The 19,895-nt window shown below is 43.7% G+C and overlaps 1 protein-coding gene across 5 annotated transcripts in view; it reads left to right on the top strand.

Moving 5' to 3' along the window:
- Positions 1-19,895, top strand: part of LOC149200115 (uncharacterized) — a 346,691-nt gene that overhangs the window by 130,360 nt on the left and 196,436 nt on the right. The window lies entirely within an intron of this gene.

Below are 19,895 nucleotides of genomic sequence, written 5' to 3'. Positions count from 1 at the left end.
TGTTGTTGATTGGATTTGTGCCCTAAAGATTCTAGGGTTTACCTTGGTACCATCCTTGAAATGAGGGGAAAAACTTGGGGCTTTTACTGAGGTAGTGTAGTCTGGATATATATAATTTTATTAATGTTCACAAGTGGACTAGAATAGGTTAGTGAGAATAAAAGTACAACAAGATAAGATAGCAACAAGGGAGTGCCAAGGAAACTTTTAAGTGTGATGTAGAAAGGGGTAAATGTAGTATCCCGTTTCCGGGATATCCCTCAAACCCAAGCAAACTCCAACCAAACACGTCCAAATGATATAGTGACTGGGAACTCAAAGTGATAAAAATAACAGTGGTGCAACATATAATAATGTAAACATGAAATATAAGCAGATACTCAAGAAATGCTAAGCCATTTTATTATACTGAGTAATGGAATGAGTACAAGAGGTGATCAGAAAGATGGCACCTTGACTTGCACAAGGCAAGTGAAGAAATACACTCAGAATAGCAAAGGAATGACCTCTCTCTGAACTGCGTCCAAGCTGCTAGAGAACTGTCGTGTTGTTGCTACTACCGGAAATCAAATGAGGATTTGGAGCTGTTCCCCTCCTTAGAAAATGCTAAAACTCTGGAATCAAACTCTACTCAAGAAACCCAGAAAAACCTAGAAAGCTTTTCTGAAATAGCCGACCCCCGAAAATCACCCCCTTGGGGATCTACGCTGTCCCTCAAGGCTCTGCACTGCCACTGAATAGAATCCACCGAAACTCAGCCTGAAACTCTGCCAAAATCCTCCAATATGCAAGAGCTAATCCCTTGCTCAATCTCCCAGCTCAAATCCACCTCAAAACCCCAATCCGGAAATCCCACCAAAAGGAACTGTGTCCCTTTCTCCCAAGATTGCGCAGTCCTCAAATGCACAGCTTCTCCTCAACGCCAGGGATTAGTCCTCCTGCAAAAGACTACTGAAAACTACCTTGCTCGAGCAGGCACTCGAAGTCCCCCGGGGCTAAGGGTGAGATCTCCGAATGGAGACACTTGATGCACTAAACAATGCTGCAGACAGGCTAAACAGCCAGCGTGCTCTAAGTCGAAGTGACTAGCTCAAATGCACATAATCGAATGACAAAATGAGGAGGCTCCTCTCTCCTTTATAGCGTTGGCCTCTCTCAATCCCAAGGCCCACCTCCTCCAACGTAGCCTTTCTCTTGCCATGTGTTCCTCTCCATCTGCGCAATCACTCCAAGTGTCTACGTGGGCCCCTCCTCTACGTGGTTCTTTGGCCCCCCTTGGCTCACCTTTAAGTTACAACGTTGTGCTACTAGGGAGTGTCTTTATTCATAAAGTGAGTATGTCCCCCTTTCCTCACCTTTTTATTTATAAATAGCTATAGAAGGCAAAATTGAGCAAAATCAAATATTCCAATTAGCCATGGCTAATTAGGAATATTACAGTCTCCCCCAGCAAAATGTTGCTTGTCCTCAAGCAACTGAAGTGATGGATGCTGCAAGATCTTCTCACTCTCCCAAGTGGCATCCTCATCCGGTAAATTCTTCCACCTCACCAAGAATTCCCGGACTGTCCTGCTCCGCAGCCGCCTCTCCCTGGTATCAATAATAGCCTCTGGCTGCAACACCAAATGCCCCTCATCATCCGTGGGTGGTAGCTCATCTGTCACTGTCACATGCTGCCCCAATGCCTTCTTCAGGCATGATACATGAAAAATGTTATGAATCTTGCTGCCTTGGGGCAGCTCCAACTCATATGCAACCTGTCCAATCTTGCATATCACCCTGTATGGCCCATAAAAGCGGGGCTTGAGCTTCTCAGCCCCCTTCTGCTTCAGTGACAACTGTCGATATGGCTGTAATCGTAGGTAGACTAGGTCCCCTACCTCAAATTGTCTCTCCACCCGACCCCTGTCAGCATATAGCTTCTGCTGGTTCTACGCTGTAGCCATATTATCCTTGAGAGCTCGGAGAATATCTTGACTCTCTTGGATCCAAATCTTGGTTCTCGGAGCCTTGCTAGCACCAAACATCACGTCAGCAAAAGATAAAGGATGATATCCATACATAGCATAAAATGGTGACATACCAATGGACATGTGATGCGTAGTGTTGTAGCAGTACTCCCCCAGATGCAGCCACTTCGGCCATGCTCGCTACTGCCCACTGATGTAGTTACGCAAGTAGCCCTCCAGCCACTTGTTAACTATCTCTGTCTGCTCGTTTGTCTGTGGGTGATAACTGGTACTCGGTGTCAACTCCATCCCCACCAACCGGAAAAGCCCCTGCCAAAACCTACCCATGAAACGACTGTCCCTCTCACTGATGATGGTCTTAGGAAGACCATGTAGCCTGAAGACCTCTCTAAAGAACAACTCGGCTACCTGTGCTGCTGTGTAGTGTGCGGTTATGGCAAAAAATGTGCATACTTTGTCACTCGATCAATGACGACAAAGATACAATCCTTGCCCTGTACCATGGGCAACCCTGTGATGAAGTCCATCGAAATGCTCTCCCATTTCCCCTCCGGAATGGGAAGAGGCTGCAATAATCCTGCGGGATGGCTCATCTCCCCCTTGTTCCTCTGGCAAACATCGCACTCCCGGACATGCTGGAGTACATCCTCCTTGAGGCCCTTCCATGAGAACCTCTCTCTAATGGCCCTGTAGGTTTTGGTAAACCCCTAATGGCCGGCCAATGGTGAATCATGTGATGCTTGAAGTATCTTCTTCTTGAGCTGAGACCCCTTAGTCGAGAAGATCCGGTCCCTGTAGTAGATGATCCCATCGACCACCCTATACCTTTCATCTGCCACCTACCCATCCAGAACCTCACATGCAAATCTACCCTTGGAGTACTCTACTAAGAGTCGAGCCCTCCAGTTTGCGTCCAAGCTCATAAGAGACAACGTGGCTGGTCTACGTGAGAGGGCATTTGCTACCATGTTGTTCTTACCCTTGACATACTCAATGTCAAAGTCATATGCTTGGATCTTACTGATCCACTTCTGTTGCCTCTCCTGTAACTGCTTCTGCTCCAAAAAGAACCTGAGGCTGTTGTGATCAGTCCTTACCCTGAACCTGTTACCCACTAAATACTGCGGGAACTTGGCCAATGCATGCATGATGGCCAGCATCTCCTTGTTGTATATAGAATACAACCTCTCGTGCAGAAGGAGCTTCCGGCTCTCAAAGGCTATAGGGTGACCTCCCTGCATCAACATTGCGCTGATCCCCTCTCTCGACGTATCACACTCCAAAACAAATGGTTGCGTAAAATCTGGCAATGCAAGCACTGGGCAGCTGCTCAAAACCTCCTTGAGCCTGTCAAAGGCTCACTATACTGTATCCGACCAACTGAATGCCCCCTTCCTCGTCAGATTTGTCAAGGGTGCAGCAAGCTATGAGAAACTCTTGACGAACATCCTGTAGTAAGTACAAATGCCAATGAATCCTTGAAGTTCTGTCACGTTCCTTGGCTCTGGCCAATCTCTGATGGCCCTGATCTTCTCCTCGTGGACCCTCACTCCATCCACCCCTATGATGTGTCCCAAGTATAACATCTCCGTCAACCCAAACTCACACTTGGAGAGCTTGGCATAGAACTGCTACTCCTCTAAGATGCGCAATACTGTCTCAATGTGTTGGAGATGCTCCTCCCAAGTCCTGCTGTAAATGAGGATATCATCAAAGAACACCAACACAAACTTCCTTAAGTGACTGCGGAAGATGTGATTCATGCAAGATTGGAATGTAGCTGGGGCATTGGTTAGCCCAAAGGGCATCACCAAAAACTCAAAGTGCCCATAGTGACACTTGAAGGCAGTCTTGGGAATGTCTTGTTCCCTCACGTGAATCTGATGGTACCCAGATCTTAAATCAATCTTTGAGAAGAACCGTGCTCCCCTCAACTCATCCATCAACTCATCGATCCTGGGTATGGGGTACCTGTTCTTCAGTGTCTTCTTGTTTAGGGCCCTGTAGTCAATGCACATCCTTAATGTGTCGTCCTTCTTCTTCACCAACACCACGGAAGAAGCAAAAGGACTTGTGCTCGGTCGAATGTGCCCAAGAGCCAGCAACTCCTAAATGGCCCGCTCAATCTCGTCCCGATAGACCTTGGGATGCTTATAGGGGGTAGTAATCACTGCCTATATGCCCTGCTCAAGCTCAATGGTGTGCTCAAATCCCCGGTCCGGTGGCTATCCTGGCGGAATCTCCCCAAATATTGTGGCATACCGGTCAAGGATGGGCTATATCTTTGGGTGCACTGTCTGCCCTGTAGTCCCTGCCTCTGATGCACGCAGCTCCACTGCCCACTCTATGTCTCCCTTTCGGAAGACTGCCTCCATCCAATGAGCCAAAATAGTCTGAGGCGGATATGTATGCTGTCCTCGTATCTTCTCATGCCTCCCTGTCTTCTCAACATCCCACTCCATCTCTAGGGCCTTCCAATCTGTTGTGACCTTCCCTAGAGTGATTAACCACTGAACACCCAATACTACATTAGTGTCCGGAATATTGACCAAGAAAAAGTGGTCAGTTAGTGTGTAGGTGCCCATCGTCACTGATAACTCCGGGACATAACGAGCACACACCATGCTCTGATCTCTTGGGACCAAAACTGAAAATCCATCGAAGCTCTCTGTCTGTATACCTCTCCGCTCAACCATCTGTGCATTGATGAAGTTGTGGGTTGCCCCACAGTCAACCAAAACTGATACTCGCTGGCCACGTACTGTCCCTCGTACGCACAGCGTCAAATACTTGGGAACTCATTACAATGCTGCAAGGGCTCCTTCGGTAGGTGCAAAAGCTGCACCTCCTGCTGCTGGTGGTGGAGGCGAGAAGGGACCCTACACGGCATGACTATCTCCTGCCTCCACATCATCCTCCTCATCCTCTTCCCCATTGCTCTCGGAGAAGACCTCAATAAAGTGTGCTTTGCGAGTAGCACATCTATGTCCTGGTGCCCACGGCTCATGACAGGTAAAGCACAATCGCTTCTTATTCAACTCCCTCCTGGTGTCATCATCAATCTGTGCTCGGCCTGGATTCCCCTTTGGAGGTGGAATCCTCACATCCTTCCCCTTAGGTTGGAAAGCCTGTCTCTGGGGGTGCGGTGTCCGGGTCCTAGGTAAGGCATCCTGTAAGTCCCAGGTCCTGCTGATAGCATCATGGAGTGTGGCTGGCCTAGTGGACTTGACTAGACCCCGAATTGGCTCTGCTAACCCCTCAACAAACATGTAGATCCTCCGTACCGTGGATAGATCTGGCACCATCACTGAAATCCTCAAGAAGTCTGCAATGTAGGTCTCTGGGCTCCCTATCTGTTTGAGCCTCGTCAACTCAACAAAGTGTTGTTCTGGATCCCTCCAGTCAAACCTCTCCATCAATCTCCTAGTGAACTCGGCATATGTCGTCACTGTGGAATGTCCAAGTGTAACCATTCCATGGAACCACCAATCCTGGGCCTCACCATCCAAATGTAATGTCGCCACCTTGATGGCCTTTGCCTCCGACATCTAGTTAAGCTGGAAATATATGTCCAGCTTCTCTACCCAAGACCTTGCTGAACTGTTTGATGAACCATCAAACGTAGGCAAGTGGAATCTACTAGCTGTGCGGTGGGTGTCTCCATTGTGATAATGCCAGTGTCCTCTGTGATGGTCACGGGGTCTACTATCCCGCTGGAGCTGAACAAAGTCTCTGAATGACAGAGCATCCCTGAACTCCTGCCCATAGGCCTGGTACTCTACAAAATAATCACCCATATGACCAGGCTCTGCCTCCTGCTGGGCTCCGGCCCTCGTGTCTGCTCCTAGGAAAGTGGGCATGGTAGAATGTGTAGGGGCATGTGAGGCCATCTACTGAGTAGTATCACACTGAGTGGCACCCTGCTTTGGAAAATGGTGGGATGTACCCGATCCCTCACCAACCTGGAAAACCCGTGGGTTCTCACGCTGTCTAGCCTCTACTGCCGTGAATCTCTGCCCCATCACTTGATTTGCCTCGACAGATCTTGCACTGATTTGAGGAGCATATCCGCAAATCTCTTCTCGTTCTCATCTGCCATCGGATCGTCCTGCTCTGCGTCCACCACAGGCTCCTCCTATTCTGCGTTCGCCACAGGCTCCTCCTGCTCTGCGTCCACCACCGGAACATAGTCTCCCTCTTCGTAGGTGTTCTCCAACCTACGCCCAGTGTCTCTGTATCTCCTACCTCTATAAGAGATGTAGGGATTTTCCCCCGGTGTCATAGATTGCTAGCTCCACAGGCTGAGCTAGATCTATGCTCTGATACCACTGTAGTATCACGTTTCCGGGATATCCCTCAAACCCAAGCAAACTCCAACCAAACATGTCCAAATGATATAGTGACCAGGAACTCAAAGTGATAAAAATAATAGTGTTGCAACATATAATAATGTAAACATGAAATATAAGCAGATACTCAAGAAATGCAGAGAGAAATGCTAAACCATTTTATTATACTGAGTAATGGAATGAGTACAGGAGGTGATCAAAAAGATGGCATCTCGACTTGCACAAGGCAAGTGAAAAAATACACTCAGAATAGCAAAGGAATGGCCTCTCTCTAAACTGTGTCGAAGCTGCTGGAGAACTGTCGTGCTGTTGCTACTATTGGAAATCAAATGAGGATTTGGGGCTGTTCCCTTCCTCAGAAAATGCTGAAACTCTAGAATCAGACTCTACTCAAGAAACCCAGAAAATCCCAGAAAGCTTTTCTAAAATAGCCAACCCCCGAAAATCGCCCCCTTGGGGATCTACGCTGTCCCTCAAGGCTCTACGCTGCCACTGAATAGAATCCACCAAAACTCAGCCCGAAACTCTGCCAAAATCCTCCAATATGCAAGAGCTGATCCCTTGCTCAATCTCCCAGCTCAAATCCACCTCAAAACCCCAATCTAGAACTCCCACCAAAAGGAACTACGTCCCTCTCTCCCAAGACTGTGCAGTCCTCATATGCACAACTCCTCCTCAACGCCAAGGATCAATCCTCCTACAAAAGACTGCTGAAAATGACCTTGCCTGAGCAGGCACTCGAAGTCCCCTGGGGCTAAGGGTGAGATCTCCGAACGGAGATACTCGATGCACTAAACAGTGCTGCAGACAGGCTAAACAGCCAGCGTGCTCTAAGTCGAAGTGACTAGCTCAAATGCACATAATCGAATGACAAAATGAGGATGCTCCTCTCTCCTTTATAGCGTTGGCCTCTCTCAATCCTAAGGCCCACCTTCTCCAACGTAGCCTTTCTCTTGCCATGTGTTCCTCTCCATCTGCGTAGTCACTCCAAGTGTCTACGTGGGCCCCTCCTCTACATGGTTCTTTGGCCCCCCTTGGCTCACCTTTAAGTTACAACGTTGTGCTACTAGGGGGTGTCTTTATTCATAAAGTGAGTATGTCCCCCTTTCCTCACCTTTTTATTCATAAATAGTTATAGAAGGCAAAATTGAGCAAAATTGAATATTCCAATTAGCCATGGCTAATTAGGAATATTACAGTAAACCCTAACAAAAATGAAAGATATGTACATCATTACGCAAAAGGAGAAAAGAGGAGGGCCACGGCTTTGCACTAGTGGTAGATATAGAGGTAGAAGAAGAGCTATCTCCATCATCATCAATAACAATGAATGTACCAATGTAATGTTTGATAATGCCCTTCTGGGAGTTCATTGAGAGGATTTGATTAGGTGTTCTTGGGGAAACCTAGATGCAATTAGTGAAAGCTCTCCTAACATCTAATGTTGCAGAGAAAAAATCTAGTAATTGGCACCTGATTACTCGATCGTACACTGGTAAATTCTTTCACTAGAACCTACTCACACTCTAGGTAATTAGTGATCCATCCATCCTACCAAGTACCTTGGGTGGGGGTTGTAGAGTATGGCCATCCTCAAACCTCCCATGTAGCAAAAGGCATACATAGTCAGTTATTCTTGACATTCATTGCTGTTCATGATGCAAGAAAAGGCACATAGACTAGGATAACTAATTTTCGACTTGGCCAACTCATTATATCAATCATCATTCAGATACAATGAAGAGTCTCGAAAGAATTATGAAGGTTGTTGACCTCTAAAGGTGGTAGACTATTGAAAGGTATTGCTGAGAGGTATTTTCCTCCAAAATAGCTAATAAGTAAAAAAAATTATTGACTCCTAAAGGTGGTAATTATGCAAATCTATTTCTACTCTAATGAAACATAATAATTCATCATCAATATGGAAGTAGAGCTAGTGTATCTCATGATGATGAATTTATGAAAAAATATTTTTTTTATTACAAATGAGAATAATAAATTCAATAATATAGAATTCTTGTCTTCAAAAATAAAAGCACTAAGATGAATAAGTACTTTAATAAGATGCAAAGTGTTGTACCTTTCAAAAAAGAATCTAAAATTAAATTTTGTTTGCACCAGTCGCTAAACCTTTTTTGTGTGACCCCAAAATCATGGTCATTTGACATACTTTCATTTTCATTAGTAAAAGCTATGGCCATTTAAAGGTACAATTTGAAAGCGCTAGCGATTTTGGGGTTTCTTTAAATTGGGTAGATGCATAATAAATGAGGAAACAAGTAATGGAGTGATGACAGGGAATGAAACTTAATAGAGAGTGCTACCATCCATTATGGGCTATCACTAGGCATCAACATTCATGTTTGGGGGTCGGGAGGTGTGGCTTGCCTTATGTGTGATCCTCTGTAGACTAGCATGCTAGTTGTAGCATCAAATGGGCACTCTAGGTATAGGCGGATTCTAGTTTGGTAGGGCCCTGCCCCCATTTTTTGAGATCTTTTCATTATTTTTTGCTACTTTCTCCATGCCTCATCGAGTTTGATGATTCATTCAAACAGAGACCCCTTCCTTGACTTTTACCTAGAGATCACCTAGTTGTGATCTTTGGGTGATGTCATCCTTTTGCAAGACTTTAATGCTTTTAATGGGGATTTGTAGACAATGGTCCATGCTCAAGTAGAAGGTATACATTGTTTTCATAAGTTATATCTTGATACAACTAGTTTACAGAGGGAACCAACAAATGCTTCTAAACTTGTTATAGCATATGGTAGACACCTTCTCTAGCATGGAGATTCTGTCCCTTGCTCCTTTGCTTCCTTTTTGTCCCTCTTTTTGTGCGAGGCCCATACTAGTAAATTTTAACTATTGTGATTTTTTTCACAAAGGTAGGTTTATAGGTTGATGGAATTTTGGAAGGCCTATGGGTTGTCGTTTCACTTGATGCCTTGGTTGATAGTTGATGACATGATTGATGATGTGATGTATGTCTTGATGGTGTTTGGCTTGTTATACTTAATTTTCATGGAGAGGAACCATTGCACTTGATGATCTAGCTTTCACATTTGTTAGAGGTTGATGGTACATGATGACACATATCTCCCTTGATCGAACACCCTAGCGCTTTTGGGTTGTGTTGATATTGGATTGACATTTTTTGTTGTGGGCATCATGATAGATTAGAATACTTAATGTCTTATTAGCTTTTTTCTTTCACATGATTTGACATTCTTCTTGGGGTGATTTGATATGGTTTGGCATGGTTTGCTTCTCATGAGGTGAATGCCCTTGCTCATGTTGAGGGTTTGTACACATATTATAGTCTGTTATGGCATAGACTTCACTCTCATGAGGATTTCTCCCCTTTTCTGCATATTTTATGCTCTATTACTTGGTGGAGGAGTGTACCATAGAGTGCCCTAGCCTTGTGGGATGATTTCACACGTGTTTAGGTTTCATTTGGAGATGAATCATCATTTTGTGTGGAGCACTTCCCCTCCTTGCACACATGTTGATGCATATTCATGCTTGTCGCACTTCATGCATCACTTGATGAGGACATACCCCCTTCTTGATGAATTGGTTGTTCACTTGGCTTACTTGGAATATTCGCTGATGGTGATACATGGTTTATATGACAACCTCCCACTCGCGTCTCCATACCTCATTGCACTTGCAACCTTTTCTTTGAGTGGGACATTACAATAGCAATTAAAGCTATGTGTACCAATAGAGTAGCTGATGTGGAAGAGCTTCAGGCTGAATTCCTTAAGCATGGTGTCTACTCCTTTGATTCTTATATTATTGATTTATTTAATCATGTGGTATGTTCAAGCTTCCCCCTATCTTGGGCTAGACACATTATTCATTTGATCAACAAATTAGGGAGCAAATTTGATCCAAATAGCTATCAGATGATCATGGTGGGTCATATATTCTCCAAGCTTTATGCCATAGTCTTACATCAATGGATTTCTAAGGAGCTAGAGAGCCATCAACTCAGGACTAGAGGACAAGTAGGTTTCTACCCTAACAACTAGATCATTGATCACATCTTCACACACTGATCCACTAATAAGGAGGCTTGTCATCACTTTTTGAATGTTTACAATTGTTTTGTAGACCTTTGGAAAGTGTTTGACACAATCCCAAGGGAGGCACTATTCTAGAGACTTTGAAACATTGGCATATCTGAGACCCTATTGGCATCCATCATGAAACTGCGTGAGTCAGTCTTGGGATGCCTTAGGATGGTACATGGCCTTTTTGACTTCATCTAGAGTACCTTTGGGGTAAAATAGGGGTGCCCGCTCTCACCGAACCCCTTTGAATCTATATTGATGAACTAGAGTCCTTCCTTCATGAGCATATCGAGAAAGGAAATGGATGTCCTCTACATCAGGGGTCCATCTCCTTACTGTGAAATTTCCTTAAATTGCAGCAACTGGAAATTGATTCTTCTAACTAATTAATTCTGCTATTTATTTGTTATGACAAATAACGAATATATCACATTGCAATTCTTCACAATAAAATTACACCACTGAAAATAAACTGGAATTGAGAAAAATAGATGCGCACACATTAAAAATGACACCAATATTTTTGGACAAAAGTCCCCGGAAAAACCCAACTGGGAAAACTGGTGCAACAAAGGAGGGTTTATTTTTATTATGCAACAAAAAAATCTAAGTACAATATTTGGATGCCCAAACTGGCAATCCTCCAGCAAAATAATCTGGCCAAAATATTAGTGAGACAATTTGTCTCACCCGACAACTAGCCTCGCTCCAAAATATGGCTCTGTCCGAGCCACTTGAAAGCCCCTGCGTTAGCCTTTGCGCAAGCCTAACATAGGTTCTACTCCCACTGCCTAAGGAACTGCCCGGAATCTATCATTCTGCCCAACTCTACCTCTAGAGATGACTTGCTTGGCCTCCTGGATATTTCCCGTCCACTAGCACCTGAATCAACCTCCTCTTCAGCTGAATTGATCCGCCCTCTCAAGCCTCTGCATTGCGCCTACACAACCTCACTGAGGAAATACTGTGGCCCTCTTATTGCTAACTCTCCGACATTGAAACTCCACCGAAAATCACTGCTTCTGCCCCTTCTCGCTTCAACTTCCTTCTGGCTCGATCCGTGTGAGTTTCTAGAGCTTTCTCAAGTTTCCTTAATTAATTCCTATTAATTAACTAGTTTTTCCTAAGTTAGACTTAGGAAAAATTTAAATGATGGTTAATTAATTTAATTAAGGCGTTTCATATGCTTATCTTGCGAAACCTTTTGTGGGTTTTGAATATCTCGTGCTCTTATCCTCTCTAACGCAAACTAAGACTAGAACACTTGTCCGATGTTACAAAAACTAGCACTCCCTCTTAGCGAGGAAGGTGTTCTCTCCCATAACATCTTCCCTCACGCTGCTGATGTTTGACATCTATAACAACTTGTCACTGTCCATCAAGCTACTGTGCATACTCTGATTCATCCACTAACCTTGTAGTTGAATCACCCTGCAACTGCACTATTGCTGACACTGCACTGTGCCACCCTGCACAACTGCCAACACTACTTGCGTTGCATTTGATCTCATGTTTCTATTGCTGCAACTACTGCAACTGAGAACTATCTATTGATCCATTATGCCCCTATACTGACTCTACAACTGTCTCCTGAGTCTTTGACTGCAGCTAGCATCTGCACTATCTATTGAGTAGCTGTCTGCACCCTGACTGATTCTGCGCCCCTCAAGTAACTCACTGCAACTAGTCTTTGTAACTGCCCCTCAAGATCTGACTGTGCCTACTGACACTGATCCTCTGGCTACTGAAAATTGTGGGCCGTTGTAGCCAAGGTGATGATCCATAAGGAAACATCTGTTTGATGTTGCCCTCCTTGCATCCTGCCCAATCCTGCAACTTTGAAGCACTATGCTCCTCCATCTGGAGGTATAGCTGCTACCAATGCAAACTCCTCCAACTTGGAGGTTAACTCATCTATGTCTGCTAAAGCTGTAGTCTACTCCCTATTCTTATCCTTCTTTTTCTTGGGACACTAAGTGTTGTAGTGACCAAACTCACCATACCTGAAGCATTTGATCTTCGACAGATCCTTCTTCTTCTTCTCTCCTCCCTTTGAGCTTTGTCCCTGACTGGGACCTTTTTTTGCCTTTCCTTTACTAGCAAGGGCTACATTCTCCTCCTCCTTCTCAACCTTCGACCCTTTGTTACTGCTACTAGTAATACCCTTGACAAAGCTAAGACTTAGCTCCTCTTGTGTGAAATCATTCCATAGGTGTTCCCAATTAGGTATTCTGTCTCGTCCAGTAATTCCTTGAACAAATGTGGCCCACTTGCTAGTAAACCCATTTAGTGTGATTCACACAAGTTCAGTGTCCTCTGGTTTCTTCCCCACCACTGCTAGCTCATCTCAGACATTCTGAATTCTGGTGAGATACAAAGTTATGCCTTCACCCTTCATCATTTTGGTGATCCTTAGCTTCTCCTTGCGAATCATCTTCCGATTCTTAGATGGATCTTGGTATAGCTTCACAATGGCATCCCACATGCCTTTGCCATATTCTTCTTTGCAATATGCGGGACAATATGGTCTTGAACTCCATCGAGGACCATCCTCTTTACTTTGGCCATATCCTACCTATACTCATGAAGGTGGATAGTGTCTGTCGATACAACTACAACTGCTGTCACGAACTTCTTCAGTCCATGCTCATCCAATAGGAATAACTTCCTAGCCTTCTAGATATCAAAGTTCGAGGCTCCGTCAAGTCTATCTTGATCTCTAAAACCTGCTGTGCCATCTCTATGGAAACTCAAAAACTGGGAAATAAACAAGAATCTCCTCCCTTTCTTGCTCGACCTCTTTCTGCTACTCGCACTCCCTTTTGGAATGCATAAATCTGCTACTGTCTGCCTTTGTAAGTCCATCTCCGGCACTCACACTACCCACTACTCCAACTGGGCAACTTTCTCAACCTTCTTTAAGCCCTCTGAAATCTGGCACACGATTTGCTGCTCTTGAAGCTCGCACTCACTGAATGGAAAAACTGTTATGGCCTCCTGTAGTTGGAAAACTCGGATCTCCTTTTGAAAACTGGATCTGGAAACCCTCTGAGAAATTTTGCAAATTCCTCTTCAGTGTTCTTTTTTCTTCCACCCAACGTTGATCTGCTGCTGCAAATCAACTGCGCCCATATCTGCTCAACGAACTGACTGATCTGCTCACCAGAATTCTCTATCTGGCAAATCCACACCCTCCAAATCTCTGCTCTTGAGGCTGATTGGATTTTCCTCTTGCCTGAAACTGGAAATTAAACCCTCTGCCTCTGCAATTCGCACTTCCTGGTGTCCTGTGTAGATTTGAGAAATTCTGCTCAGAACTGCCTATGAAACTGCAAAATTTTATCCCTGCGCTAATGAGCCTCTGATCTATCAAAATCGCTCTGATACCATGTGAAATTTCCTTAAATTGCAGCAGTTGGAAATTTATACTTCTAACTGATTAATTATGCAGTTCATTTGTTATGACGAATAACGAATAAATCACACTCCAATTCTTCACAATAAAAGTATGTTGCGGAAAGTAAACTAGAACTGAGAAAAATAGATGCACACACAACAAAAATGACACCAATATTTTTGGACAAAAGTCCTTGGAAAAACCTGATTGGTAAAATCAGTGCAACAGATGAGGGTTTATTTTTATTATGTAGCAGAAAAATTTGAGTACAATATTTGGATGCATAAACTGGCAATCCTCAAGCAAAATAATCTGGCCAAAATATTAGTGAGATAATTTCTCTCACCTGATAACTGATCTTGCTCCAAAATCTGGCTCTGTCTGGGCCACTCGAAAGCCTCGCGTTAGCCTCTGCACAGGCTCTACTTACACTTCCTTAGGAGCTACCCGAAGTTTGTCATTCTGCGTGACTCTACTTCTGGAGATGACTCGCTTGGCCTCCTGGAAATTTTCCTGGCCAATAGCACCTGAATCAATCTCCTCTTCAGTTGAATCGATTTTCCCTCTGAAGCCTTTGCGCTGCCCCTGTGCAACCTCACTGAGGAAATACTGTAGCCCTTTTGCTGCTAAATCTCCGACACTGAAATTCCATCGGAAATCATTGCTTTTGTTCCCTCTTGCTTCAACTTCCTTCTGGCCCGAACTCTGCAACTGGATAGCTCGATCTGCCAAGGAAATTGGTCTCTCTATGTCTTTGATATATCTATCTTCATCCCCATCGACTTGCTCTTATAATCTCTCATTGGATCACCAACGACCATGAGTAAATCGTTATCAACGGCTAAGATCATCTCAAACTCGATTCTTGTGAGTTTCTAGAGCTTTCTCAATTTTCCTTAATTAAGTCCTATTAATTAGCTAGTTTTTCCTAAGTTAGACTTGTAATGACCTCACCGAAATTAAGTCCCTAAATCTTACGAGGTTATAACAACTACAATTTAAACAAGAATTTAGCAACATAATTCACTCATACATACCTGCTTTCCATGTTTGTAGTCAATCCTCAGCTTTTGAAGTGTGAAAATTCCTTAACCGGAATTTCTACTGCAACAAACTGATGTTATTTCTCCTTCTTGTTAATCTATACAAGTTGTTCACTGTGTTCTACGGTAAATATTGAAGTAAATACACTGCAACTTTCACTTAATTAAATATTATGCGGAAACAAGAGACTGAGCAAGAAAGAAAATACAACACAAATGAAACTGTTATTTTTGGACAAATGTCCCTGGAAAAACCCAATGTGGGAAAATCGGTGCAGCAGATCTGAGGGTTTTATTATTATGCAGTAGTAAATCCGAGTACAATTCTTGGATGCTCAACTAGCAATCTGATACAGAGAGAAACTAGACAAAAACGAATGGTGAAATGATCTCACCCTGTCACTGGGAGAATCTGAGTCTGATCACGCTGAACTGGAGCCTTTGTGTACCCTCTGCGCAGAACTGCGTCACTCCCACGAAGTTGTTGCGTCACCCCTACTAGGTATCACACCGCTCCTTCTTTGGACCCTCCGCTGGCTAGAAAATCTGAATCTTTGCCTCCTGGTCTCACACCCCAGCACCCGGCTATTGAAACTCAATTTCCTCAGCAGGAATTTGATTTCCCTCTAAGGTCTGTGCTGCCGTTGCGTCAGCTCTGTGTGGGCCAATGTCTGCCTCTCTCTATACGTCGTTCTTCCCTCTCTCTTGTGAAAAAAATTATGCTGCAGTGATTGATTTATTTTTCCTACTTATTTACAATAATAAGTTATTTACCAATGCTTCAGTAAATATCAAAATAAATTCAGCTGCAAACTTCACAAATTATGAATTGAGAAAAGCAAGAGAAACACCAGCACATGAACAATCACATTGACACACTTGTTTTTGGACAATAGTCCCCGGAAAAACCCAATGCAAGAAACCCGGTGCAACATATTTGAGGGTTTCTATTATTGACAATAAATTTCTGAATACAATCTGGATGCCCCAGAGCAATAGCAATCCACTCAGAGAAGATAATTGTTAGAAAAATAGTGAGAATTTCTCACATTGAATCTGGAGATTTTGCACTGGCCCCAGCTCCTGGATGACCCACTGCGCAGTCTCTGCGTGAGCCTACACAGTCACTGCGTGGCTTTTGCGTGGAGACTCCCTCTGACTGCGTCACCCTTGTTGTTGCTGCGTCTGTTGCTGAGAAATCGAGATTTCATCTGTCAATCACCCACAGTGATTCCTGACACTGATCTCTGCTATCCCCCAGCAGTTCTGTGTCAACCTCCTCCAGTTGCTGCGTTGTCCCTCCTTGGCACTGCGTTGCCTCTCTGATCCTTCACTATCTTCTTTGAAGTATATTCACTGGAACTAGAAATCACTTCCTTCCAGTATTGCCTCTGATCCTCACTGCTTGATCACTTGTTTGAATTCCTTAGCCAACCCTGCCCTAGGAATATCGAATTGACTGATCAACCCTCTGTGTGTTTTCAAATGAACCCCAAGCCTCCTTCTTATACTTTTCTCGTTGAGACTTCAACAGCCGAGATTAAGTCTCTAATCAATGGCTAAGATTAAAACTTGACTTGATCCGTCTTCTAGAACATTCTCACCCATATTTTGATTAATACTCATTAATATTTTAATTTTCCTAAGTTTAGACTTAGGAACCCCATTAAAAATATTAATTATTTTAATAAAATACAATCCGGGTGGAATTTCACCAAATGGTTTCTGGGTTTTTTAGAACTCATGTGCCTTAACCTCTCCACCCATTTTCATGGCTAGAGCACATCCAATGCTACCAAAAACTAACATCTCGACGTCGTACTCTCTGGCCTAGGAAAACTTCCTTCTTCCGGATACTCATTGCCCCTCACTACAAGAAATCTACTCGATCAGAATTTCCTCTTGAGAATTTCTCACTTCAGAAATTCGATCTCTTGATCTCTCGGTGTGTTTTCCAAATGACCCTCAAGCTCCCTTAAATAATCTTCTCATTGACATTCAACGACCCATATTAAAAGCTAATCAATGGCTAAGATCATTTTAGCTTGATCCTCGTCTTCTTTTAGAAGTTACACCCACAATTAGATTAATACCCATTAATATTTTTAATTTCCTAAGTTTAGACTTAGGGTCCCATTAAAAAATATTAATTATTTTAATAAAATCGTTTCTAGGTCGAATTTCCCAAAACGCTCTCCGGGTTCTTTGGAATACATGTTCCCAAGGCTCCCTGCAAAATTTGAGGCCTAGAGCACATCTGATGATACCCCAAATCAACACTCCCTTTTAGCGAGGAATGTGCTCTAGCAATATACGCTGCTGCATATTTCTCTGACTCTGACGCATTGTCCTCTACGTTGCTGATGTTTGACATGCTGTCCACCAACTACTGTGCTGCTACTGCAACTATACTGCTGTTTACACTGCCACTGTCAACACTGCATCCGTACTACAACTCCCTCTCAAGTGTTGCATCTGCGCTGCTGCTAGCACTGCCATTGCCAACTGCCACTGCACTGCAAACTGTCGCTGCTACTCCATCAGCAGTGGAGAAACATCCAAAAATTACTGAACTAACTGTGTTTAGTATGATACCACGTGAATGCTGGAGCCCGACTGCTGCTAGTCTCTGCACTGACCCTCTGAATATACTGCGTTGTTGTTGAACTCTGCGTTGTGCTATCTGCACTGCGATCAACTCTGCTTTGCGCGGCCTAGACTCTAGCGCTCCTAGCCATTGCAATTGTCTCTTCGACACTCCTTAGCACCATCCGACACTAGTCCATCCTGCTACCACAAAACTGGGCTCTCGTAGCAAGGTATTGATCCAAGAGGTGGACTCCTCAAGGATCTTGCCCATCTGTAGCTCTTTCGAACTACAACTCCAAATCAGCCCACCTCCCTCCTAGAGATGCGGCTGCCATCTTTGCTAAATAGAAATGTCGAATAACCTCCTCTCTCTTCTACGCTGCTGCTGGGCTAGCCTACGCACTCATTGCTGGAGTTAGTTGATCTGCTGCCCCTTACTGCTGCTTAGCTTGTGAGAATTCGAATTCCTTGGCTAGGAATTCTCTGAGGAAGAAATTCCCTCAACCATGCTTCTCCTCTTTCTTTTGACGATTTTCTGCATAGCAAACTGCCTGCATAAAAATTTGCGTCCCACTAGCTCTCCTCACGCTGAGGCTTCTACACTGCTCCCTCTTCCCCAACAAAAACTCGATTTGGAAGCCCTTCTCTTCGTCGACTCACTCGGAGAGAGACTACCTTGAAATTTCAACCCTTCGGCTAAGAACTGCGCAAACCCTCTAGGGTTTCAAACTGCTGCCTCCTGCAACTTTTTGATTTCCCTCTTCTACTCAACGTTGGGTTCTTTGGCACTGCTCTTCTTGTTCCACCTGCAGCTCTGATACCATGTGAAAATTCCTCAACCGAAATTCCCACTGCAGCAAACTGATGTTCCTTCTCTTGTTAATCCATACAAGTTATTTACTGTGTTCTATGGTAAATATTGAAGTAAATACACTGTAGCCTTCACTTAATTAAATATTATGTGGAAACAAGAGATTGAGCAAGAAAGAAAATAAAACACAAATAACATCGTTATTTTTGGACAAATATCCTCGGAAAAACCCAATGCGGGAAAACCGGTGTAGCAGATTTGAGGGTTTTATTATTATGTAGTAGTAAATTTGAGTACAATTCTTGGATGCTCAACTAGCAATCCAATACAAAGAGAAACTGGACAAAACAAATGGTGAAATGGTCTCACCCTGTCACTGGGAGAATGTGAGTTTGATCACACTGAATTGGAGCCTCTGCATACCCTTTGCACAGAATTGCATCACTCCCACGTAGTTGCTGTGTCACCCCTGCTGGGTATCACGCTGCTCCTCTAGACCCTCTGCTGGTTGGAAAATTTGAATCTCTGCCTCTCGGTCTCACACCCCGGCTCCCGGCTACTGAAACTCGATTTCCTTAGCAAGAATTCGATTTCCCTCTAAGGTATGCACTGCCACTGCGTTAGCTCTACGTGGGCCAACGTTTGCCTCTCTCTAGAAGTTGTTCCACCCTCTCTCTGCCTCGTACTCTCCGACCTAGGAAAACTTCCTTCTTCTAGATACTCACTGCCCCTCACCACAAGAAATCTACTCGATCAGAATTTCCTCCTTAGAACTTCTCACTTCAGAAATTTGATCTCTTGATCTCTCGGTGTGTTTTCCAAATGACCCTCAAGCTCCCTTAAATAATCTTTTCGTTGACATTCAACGGCCCATATTAAAAGCTAATTAATGACTAAGATCATTTTAGCTTGATCCTCGTCTTTTCTAGAAGTTACACCTACAATTAGATTAATACCCATTAATAGTTTAATTTCCTAAGTTTAGACTTAGGGTCCCATTAAAAAATATTAATTATTTTGATAAAATTGTTTCTGAGTGGAATTTCCCGAAACTCTTTCTGGGTTCTTTGGAATACATGTGCCCAAGTCTCCTTGCAAAATTTGAGGCCTAGAGCACATCCGATGCTACCCGAAATCAACATGAAGCTCCAACTTCGCTCCTGTTACCAAAATGACTAATTCCTCCCTGCCAAATTGGACACGACCTTGGTACCCAGCTCCAGAATACTTCGAGAATTCAACACTCTGGCCCCCATGCCCAAAAACTTCAAGAACAACCAAGGCTCAGTGTCATGCTATTAATAACTCTCCTTGAAATTCTTTCCTCTAACTCCAAAGTGATAACCTTCCATTTCTCCCCCCTTCACAAAACCCCCTTTCCTCTCTTAAATAGCGAAGGTTCCTTCCTTTCTACGCATTCACCCACCGTCTTATGAAAGGATAATATCTTTTGTTAAACGGTGGCTGCCTTGTCATGTTTCTTCATTTAATTGAGTTATGGTGGCTGCCTTGTCATGGTTTGCATTAAATTGAATCGAATGACACCTTACATGGAGTGACATCACCTTAGTTTTGATTTAGAAAATTAGTATATATAATGATTGATTAATATTTATTTTATAATGTATAAGATTTAACAATAAAGTTTGGATTT

The sequence above is a fragment of the Pinus tabuliformis genome, chromosome 2_1, assembly GCF_031772625.1.
Source record: "Pinus tabuliformis cultivar Carrire ecotype Pingquan chromosome 2_1, CPIR1, whole genome shotgun sequence".
NCBI lineage: Eukaryota > Viridiplantae > Streptophyta > Pinopsida > Pinales > Pinaceae > Pinus > Pinus tabuliformis.
The sequence above is the reverse complement of the archived record's forward strand: the minus strand, read 5'-3'. Positions and strand labels throughout refer to the sequence as shown.